At 42.7% G+C, this 8,386-nt stretch overlaps 1 long non-coding RNA gene across 1 annotated transcript in view; it reads left to right on the forward strand.

Moving 5' to 3' along the window:
- LOC134737851 (uncharacterized) overlaps nt 1-6,165 on the forward strand; it is a 70,234-nt gene extending 64,069 nt beyond the window's left edge. The window contains exons 5-6 of the long non-coding RNA XR_010123237.1: nt 438-613; nt 6,010-6,165. This is a non-coding gene — a long non-coding RNA (uncharacterized LOC134737851). The remainder of the gene's footprint in view (nt 1-437; nt 614-6,009) is intronic.
- Nucleotides 6,166-8,386: the final 2,221 nt, after the last annotated feature.

Below are 8,386 nucleotides of genomic sequence, written 5' to 3' on the forward strand. Positions count from 1 at the left end.
ATTATAGGCGTGAGCCACCGTGCCCAGCCCTGATATAATTTCTTGACTGTGCATGGGAAAAGGTGGTGGGAAAAAGGGAAATGAGAAATCAGGAATTTGAGATTCTTAAACTGTATGACTAACCATCACCTCCCGTAACTGCAGTCCTGTAACGTTCTGTTTTGACGCTGTGTATTCCTCATTTTGGCAAACTCATCTTCAAGGAAATCACTCAAAAAGCTGACTGGCAGGCTGGCTGGCCAGAGTAGAAGAGCTGTTTAGTATCGGGATGGCAATGTACAAAGCGAGCTGCCCCAGGGTGCATTCCTTTCAGCTTTATTGAAAGCCAGTTTCTGCAGGTATCTCTCTGGTGAAAAGGCAGTCCTCCTTTTGAAGACACCAGCTCGAGTGCCAGATAGAGCTCTGAATAAAGCACTTGGCATTGCTCATTCCTGCAGATAATGGCCTTAATGCATTGGGAAAAGCAGCTTGGGACCAATGCTGTGGGGAGTCAGTCAACAGGGTCATCTCCACACAGGAAGGACAGGAAAGAGGCTCACAATCGCAGCAGGGGCTGTGCCTGGAGAAGGTATTCTGGGGCAAGTTGGATTTTCTCACAGCACTGAAACAGTAGGTAGGTGCATGCTGATGGCTTAATCTTAACTCTCCTTTTTTATTGACCATAAATGCCATATTCAAATAAACTATAAATGATACAATTATATACTGCCCAGTGGTAAGCTTTCAAAATGTAAATCAGTCTGGGAATACAGAAATCGATTATAAGAATTTTCAATGATCTTTGTTTAACTGTTTAGGGGATTCCCCGGAAGTGGGCTTGTGTAAGTGTGGGAAACGTGGGAGGAAAGGGCTAGAAAAGGGAAGAGGAGCTTGGGCTGAGAGGGAAGAATCCAGGGGGACTGTAGGTGGCAGGGTGTGTGTGCACCTCCTGGCTTCACCTTGTAACAGTTGTGGAACTGGCAAAGAGCCCCCAGGGCGAACTGCTGAAGGGTGAACTTTCCTAGGTCAAGGGAAACCCATATCATACTGTTTATTATTAGTTGCTAATGAAATTAACATTTATATCCCCAAATGAAATATCAAATATGTCTATATGCTGGAGACAGACTTTTTTTTTTTCTCTGAGATGGAGTCTCACTCTGTTGCCCAGGCTGGACCACAGTGGCATGATCTCGGCTCACTGCAAGCTCCACCTCCTGGGTTCACACCATTCTCCTGCCTTAGCCTCCCGAGTAGCTGGGACTACAAGCGCCCACCACCATGCTCGGCTAATTTTTTTGTATTTTTAGTAGAGACAGGTTTTCACCATGTTAGCCAGGATAGTCTCAATCTCCTGACCTTGTGATCCGCCCGCCTCAGCCTCCCAAAGTGCTGGGATTACAGGCGTGAGCCACCATGCCTGGCCAGGAGACAGACTTAAAGTCACTTGCTTACCTGCCTAAAATCTGTGCCTAGCTGTGTTTATCAGCCAGATCTAAGATAATAAACCGACACATCCTGTCTATCTAAGTAGGATGCAGATTTCTAGACTTTTTTTTTTTTTTTTTTTACCATTTCTAGCCATTTTTACACTTTTTTTTAAACCAAAATGTATTCTTGATAATGCAGTTAGAGAGCAAAGTAAAGACAATAGGGTCTTTTCCTTTGCCTCTGTCTGCCACTCTCTTTGCCCCAACAGAAAGCAAAGTAGTGAAGGATTATTTTTCCTATGCTCCCAATTCTCAGGTTCCTGGGAGCCCGGGCCTTGCTCCCCTGGTACTCTGGAAATGACTGTGTCTTGGATGCAGACGGCTCTATAGCAAATATATATGTATGTATGTGTGCATGTGTGTGAGGGAGAGATATGTATATCTCAGCTAAAGATGAGAACAAATCCCAGGGGCCCCAGGGCCCAACTCTTTCATCCCTAGTTTAAAGGGCCTGCTATAGAGCAAAGGTCTCAGGGCTGTGCTCTGGGCCCACCCCACTCCCTGACCACACAGTCTGGAAAGGGCTAGAGGATGTTTCTTAGGGCCAGGTCTGAAACGGGTGGGCATCACTCCCACTAATTACAATTCAGTCACTTATCCAACCTAACTGCAAGAAAGGCCATAAGCTATGGTCCGTTTAGACTCCTGGGAAGACACAATGACATGCGAGATCCATGGCATGACCTCTGCCACACTAACCGGTTAGTGCCACAGAACCCAGGAAAAGTCAGAAATGGGAAGCACAGCACTTTAGAAGCCCAGGGTGGAGGGTGAGGCACAAAACTGAGGATTTGCCCAAAGTCTCATAAAGTACAGTTGGGCTCTGTGCAGCCAGGCACTTGCCCCTCTCCTACCCCAGTGGAAGGTGGGAGGTTTATCCTCTGAAGTGAACAGATTGGCTCTCCTAGCTCAGAGCTAAGCAAGGGAGAGGAGATGAGACACCCTACTGAAAACCATGGGATTAGGCACAAGTCTAATGGCTAAGACTTGATAACCCCAGCTCCTTTTCCCACTCAGTCCCAGAATGCTGGCAGCCATACTTGAACTCTCTAGGCAGGATTCCTCTCTTAAGAAAGAGAACAGCGTGGAGAAAGGACTTATAGATAGATCCTCCCAGTGAAATGGGCAGGGCTCTTCTCTTTCACCTACAGTGAGCCCCATTCACTCTCAAAGAATTTCTAATGAGCTTTTCAGCACCTCATGTTTATGGACCTGTGAATACAGACCCAAGAATTACCAAGCAATTAAAGGGAGCCTCTAACGTGAAAGGCAAAGTCGAAAGTAAACAAATAGAAAATGAATCCAGAGGCAATGCAAAGGGCAAAAGAAACCTCAGGGGGGACCACTATACTTAATATCTTCAGAAAGATAGGAGAATAAACATATTGCATACATAAAAAGAATAGGATGCCACAGAAAAGGCACATCCCAGTAACAAGAAAGAGCTTTTGAAAATGAAAAAGGAGTATAGACAAAATTAGAAATTTAGGCAGTCATGGTGGCTCACACTTGTGATGCCAGTACTTTGGAAGGCTGAGATGGGAGGATCCCTTGTGGCCAAGGGTTCGAGACCAGCCTAGGCAGCATAGAAAGACTCCATCTCAACAAGAGAAAAATTTTAAAATTGGCTGGGCATGATGGTGCATGCCTACGGTCCCAGCTACTTGGGAGGATGAGCCAGGAGGATCACTTGAACCCGGGAGTTCAAGGCTACAGTGAGCTATGATTGCACCACTGCACTGAAGCCTGGGTGGCAGAGCAAAACCCTGTCTCTAAAAAAAAAAAAAGAATGTAGTAGAAGGAGCAGAAGATAAAGGTGAAGACATCTCTTAGAAAGTGAAATGAATGGCAAAGAAAGAAAAACTGGAGAAAAACGAGAATACAATCATAGGATCAATTTAGGAGCTCCAACATCTTGCTAATAGGAGTTCCAGAAAAGAAAATGGACATAGGAAATTATCAAAGAAATTCCCAGAACTGAACGTCATGAGTTGCTATATTGAAAAGTACTCAACACAATGAAAGGAAGGAAACTTGGATTAAGGTATATCATAAAAGTTCAGAACACCAAAGATGAAAGGAAGTTCAAAAAGCATACAGATAGAACAAACAAGTCACTTTTAAAGGGCAGGAGTCAGAACGATGCTAGCCTTCCAACAGCAACAACATAAGCCAAAGGCTAATAGATCAGTGCTTTCAAAATTCTGAGGGAAAATGATGTCCAGCTTAGAATTCTATATTTGGCCAAACTATCATCCAACATGAGGAAAACTGCAACTAACTCTCAAACGGTTCACAAAAAAAAAAAAAGTATGCACTTATAATCTAGAGAAAAGATGTAATTCAACAAATAGGGCAAAAGGTTAACAATTGGTGAATTGGTAAGGACTCTTTTTGTGATATTCTTGCAAGTTAAGTCTTCTCTAAGTTTGAAAAAAAAAAAAAACCCATACAACTAATGGGGGTAAAATAAAGGAATTTTTAGACATGTAAGGCATCCAAAGTTTATCTCCATGCCCACTTTCTAAGCCACTGTAGACGTGGATGTGTTCATGCAAACAAGAAAGTGAAAGAACTAAAGTGCAACCATGGGATCAAGAAAACAGAGAATCCAGCACAGAAGAGAAGAGACGGGAAGTCCTGAGACAACAGCTGTGGGTGGCTCTGGACAGCAGCCAGGCTGACCTGGAGTGGGAGGACTGAGGACAGAAGGCTTATTTCCAATAAAATATGAAACTAATAGATTAGCTGTTTGAGTAATCTTAGAGTTCAGAGAGTTTGGGGATGAATAAGTGGCTGGGGCCATAGAAAATAGAACAAACCAAAATTTGAGTTAATTATTAACTCCAGAGTCAATGAACAATTGCACAAGAAAGGTTTCTTATATGGTTCAGCTATGAACAAGATTTATATGGGCATATTAATATAAAGATGAATATATAATATAATCATGTTAGGAATGAGGGGAGTGAAATGGTATATGAATACAGGGCATAAAAGACAGAATTCCTCATCGTCCATAGTAAGAAATCAATAGATAATGTATAAAATGGAAAAAGCAAGAAAAGCAGTAAAAACCTATTCTTTGAAAATATAGAGGTAAACATGAAAAAATTGCTAAAATAATTGAAGGCAGTGTCTCTGAGGAATGGGAATCAGAGATGGTAGGGAAAAGCAGGGGATGTGGTCTTTGTTTTGTTTTGTTTTGCTTTGTTTTGTTTTGTTGAGACAGGATCTCACTCTCTCACCCAGGCTGCAGTACCGTGGCGGGATCACATCTCACTGCAGCAGCCTCAAACTCCTGGGCTCAAGCAATCCTTCTGCCTCAGCCTCCTAAGTAGCTGAAACTACAGGAGGGTGCCCACCATGCCCAGTTTATTTTTATTTTTTGTATTTTTTTTGTAGAGACAGGGTCTCACTATGCTGCCCAGGATGGTCTGGAACTCCTGGGCTCAAGTGATCCTCCTGCCTTGGCTTCCCAAAATGCTACAATTACAGGTGAGCCACCTCTTCTGGCCAATGTGTTTTTTAATAAGTAGGGTTTGTCAGGGACATTCTCAGTTTTTCCTCCCTAGTCTGGCATAATTTCATTGCCATTGCCCCTTTTACTCCCAAAGTTGTCCCAGTTTTGTATGTAGCCCTGAAATGCTACTTCATTTTTTAAACTATGTGTGCATGATATTTTGGTAACAGTGAAATAAAAAGAGAAGGCTCTTTGGACCTTAAATAAAATAACTCTGGTTCATCAAGCTCAGTCAAAGACTTTAATTTTCTTTTTTCCAAAAACTAATTCTTTTTTTTTTTCAATTTTTACCCTCTGTACATTAGAATGTATCCAAAAACTAATTCTTCATTTTAAATTAATTACAAGCAATGTGTACTTCGAAGCACTTTTACAATCACTCACTCATTTAATCCTTACAACAGCTTCATAGGGTAAGCATCCTATCCCATTTTATAGATGATAAAAATGAGGGGCCGGGCGCAGTGGCTCATGCCTGTAATCCCAGCACTTTGGGAGGCTGAGGCAGGCAGGTCACAAGGTCAGGAGATTGAGACCATCCTGGCCAACACGGTGAAACCCCATCTCTACTAAAATACAAAAAATTAGCCGGGCGTGGTGGCACGCGCCTGTAGTCCCAGCTACCTGGGAGGCTGAGGCAGGGGAATTGCTTGAACCCAGGAAGCAGAGGTTGCAGTGAACTGAGATCGCACTACTGAACTCCAGCCTGGCAACAGAGCAAAACTCTCAAAAAAAAAAAAAACAAATAAATAAAAAATAAAAGAGGTTAGGGAGGTCTTCTGATTGTCTACCAAGGTGACACTAGTCCACTGGACCAGGCCCTTTAATTGCAGTTTGCCCACTCTTGCCACAATATCAAATGATAAGGCATTTAAGCCATCCTACAAATGAACAGAATCTCAGATATAAAACCAATAACCCAGATTAATAGCCTATTAGAAAAACAGATTATGAAAATGAATAATTCATACATTCTTCTGTTTTTGAAAATAAATTCTAATTAGTCTGTCCATCTAGGCTTAGTGGAAACTGAAATCAGTCTCATGGGAAGACAGCCCACACCTCCAACCCCTGTCATCTTTGGAGTCCCAGAGGATGAATCGCTGCTGCTAAACCTCCGGACCAGGAAAGCAGTCCTAGTGGGTTTTTTTGTTTTGTTTTGTTGTTGTTGTTGTTGTTGTTTAGATTACAAAGTAATACATGATTATTTCAGAAAATATAATAAAATAGAGATATAGCATAAAAGAAAAAATATTCTAAATCCCATCACTTAGAGGTGAATACACCTAACAATTTAGTGGATACATCTCTGTCTTTTTGTAATACAAATACAAAAATAGGATCATATGATGCAAACTTCTCAGTTACCTGGTTTTTTTCACCAAACACTATATTTTGGACATGGTTCCATGTCCATAACCGTGTGTCTACATTTTTCTTTTTAGTGGCTGCCTCATGGTTCATCATTTGAATTACTGTATTTGATCAATCCTCTGTTACTAGATATTTGGGTTCTTCCTTTTTTCTTTCCAGCATTAACTCTGCAACAACGACGAAATTCTATACACACATCTTTGTGCCCATGTCCAATTATTCCTCAAGATAAATTTCCTGAAGAGAGATTACTGTGCCAAAGAGCTTGTATTTTACGGGAGGCTTCTAACCCACATTGTATACCCCACCAACATAGAATGTGCTTGTCCATACTCTCATATTCAGATGACCCAATGTGTTCTCTTATCAATGCTTTTATCCCTCCTGTGGGTTAAACCATGAATGAAACGAAGCACCGGGGTTGGGATGGGAGGCAGTTGAAACAAACAAGAAATTTAAAAAGAGTTCTTTAATTCCTTCTTTCTAGTCCCTCCCACACTCTAATGTTTTTTTCCAATTTGGAACTCTGGCCTGACTGGTTCCACCCTCAGCTCACACACCAACTTTCCCTGCCCATCCCTCTTCTGTATTTTTGAGATTGGGTCAGTCTCTCCTCACTAGCGAATACATACATTCCTTTGAGGTGAGGGACATCACCTTAAGTGTCAAGGTCTGGACAACAATATCATCACAGGGTCACCATGACATGCCCAAGAATTCTGAAATTTCAGAACCAGGCTTGTTAGAATGAGTTGTTCAACACAGTCTCCCACACTGATCTGCCAGCCACGAGAACAAAACCACATGGAAGCTAAAGACACAAGGGCAGTGTCCAGTTGCTGGCTGGACAATCCTACACCTCCTCCTCTGATTCTCAATGCTCCCTGGGCCCATCCCCTTCCAACTCCTCCCCAACTAGCCCGGCACTGAAATGCCCTTGTTCACTTTATTTTAAATGGGCACCATTCAGAGGCTACATTCTCACAGTCCATTCTTTGCTTCCCGTTCCTCACCTGCTCCATGACCTGGGATCATGATCCCTTTCTTCCTAAAACTTTCACCCCTAGTTTCAGATATTTGACAGTTTTGCACAAATAGTAACATTTCCCCGTAATTACTGTTTTTTTTTTCCTTCCTTATCAAAAGGGGCTGGTCAAAGCCAACCTTGTTCAATTTATGAACCCAACCCCTTCCTCCCTCAAGACTGGCACAGAGATTGACGTAAAGAGTACGCTCGGCCTGGTTAAATTTATAAGCACAGAACCGGGTATCGCATGCTTGTCCATGTGACTCTTTTTTTTCTTTTCTTTCTTTTTTTTTTTTGAGACGGAGTCTTGCTATGTCACCCAGGCTGGATGGAGTGCAGTGGCGCGATCTCGGCTCACTGCAAGCTCCGCCTCCCGGGTTCACGCCATTCTCCTGCCTCAGCCTCCCGAGTAGCTGGGACTATAGGCGCCCGCCACCAAGCCGGCCTAATTTTTTGTATTTTTAATAGAAGCAGGGTTTCACCGTGTTAACCAGGATGGTCTCAAACTCCTGACCTCGTGATCTGCCCGCCTCGGCCTCCCAAAGTGCTGGGATTACAGGCGTGAGCCACTGTGCCCGGCCCATGTACAAAATAAAGCACCCGGAACTTTGCACCTGGACGTATCAACAGTCAACAACCTTTGTCCTAGGAACTCAGGGAGTCCACACCAGGCTTTTAACACCCTTGAGACTGAAGGAGGGAAAAGGCTGTAACTGGCAGCGACAACTGGGCCTAGTATAACGCTAACTCCAGTTTTGGCCAAACCTCCAACACACATGTGCAAAGCCACATTCTCATGAAGAGGGGGCAAAACATTTGCTTTCTGGGTTTAACCTTCTACCATCTCAAACCAACTGTGCCAAAAATTTCCCTATTCACCAGGATTCATCAAAAAACGTACATTTCTATTTTCACCGATTTTAAGAGAATAATGAACTGCTCTATTTTTACAAAAAATACACAAAGTGATACAATCTAAAGACTAATCCTCAG

The sequence above is a fragment of the Pongo pygmaeus genome, chromosome 12 (assembly GCF_028885625.2).
Source record: "Pongo pygmaeus isolate AG05252 chromosome 12, NHGRI_mPonPyg2-v2.0_pri, whole genome shotgun sequence".
Classification (NCBI taxonomy): Eukaryota; Metazoa; Chordata; class Mammalia; order Primates; family Hominidae; genus Pongo; species Pongo pygmaeus.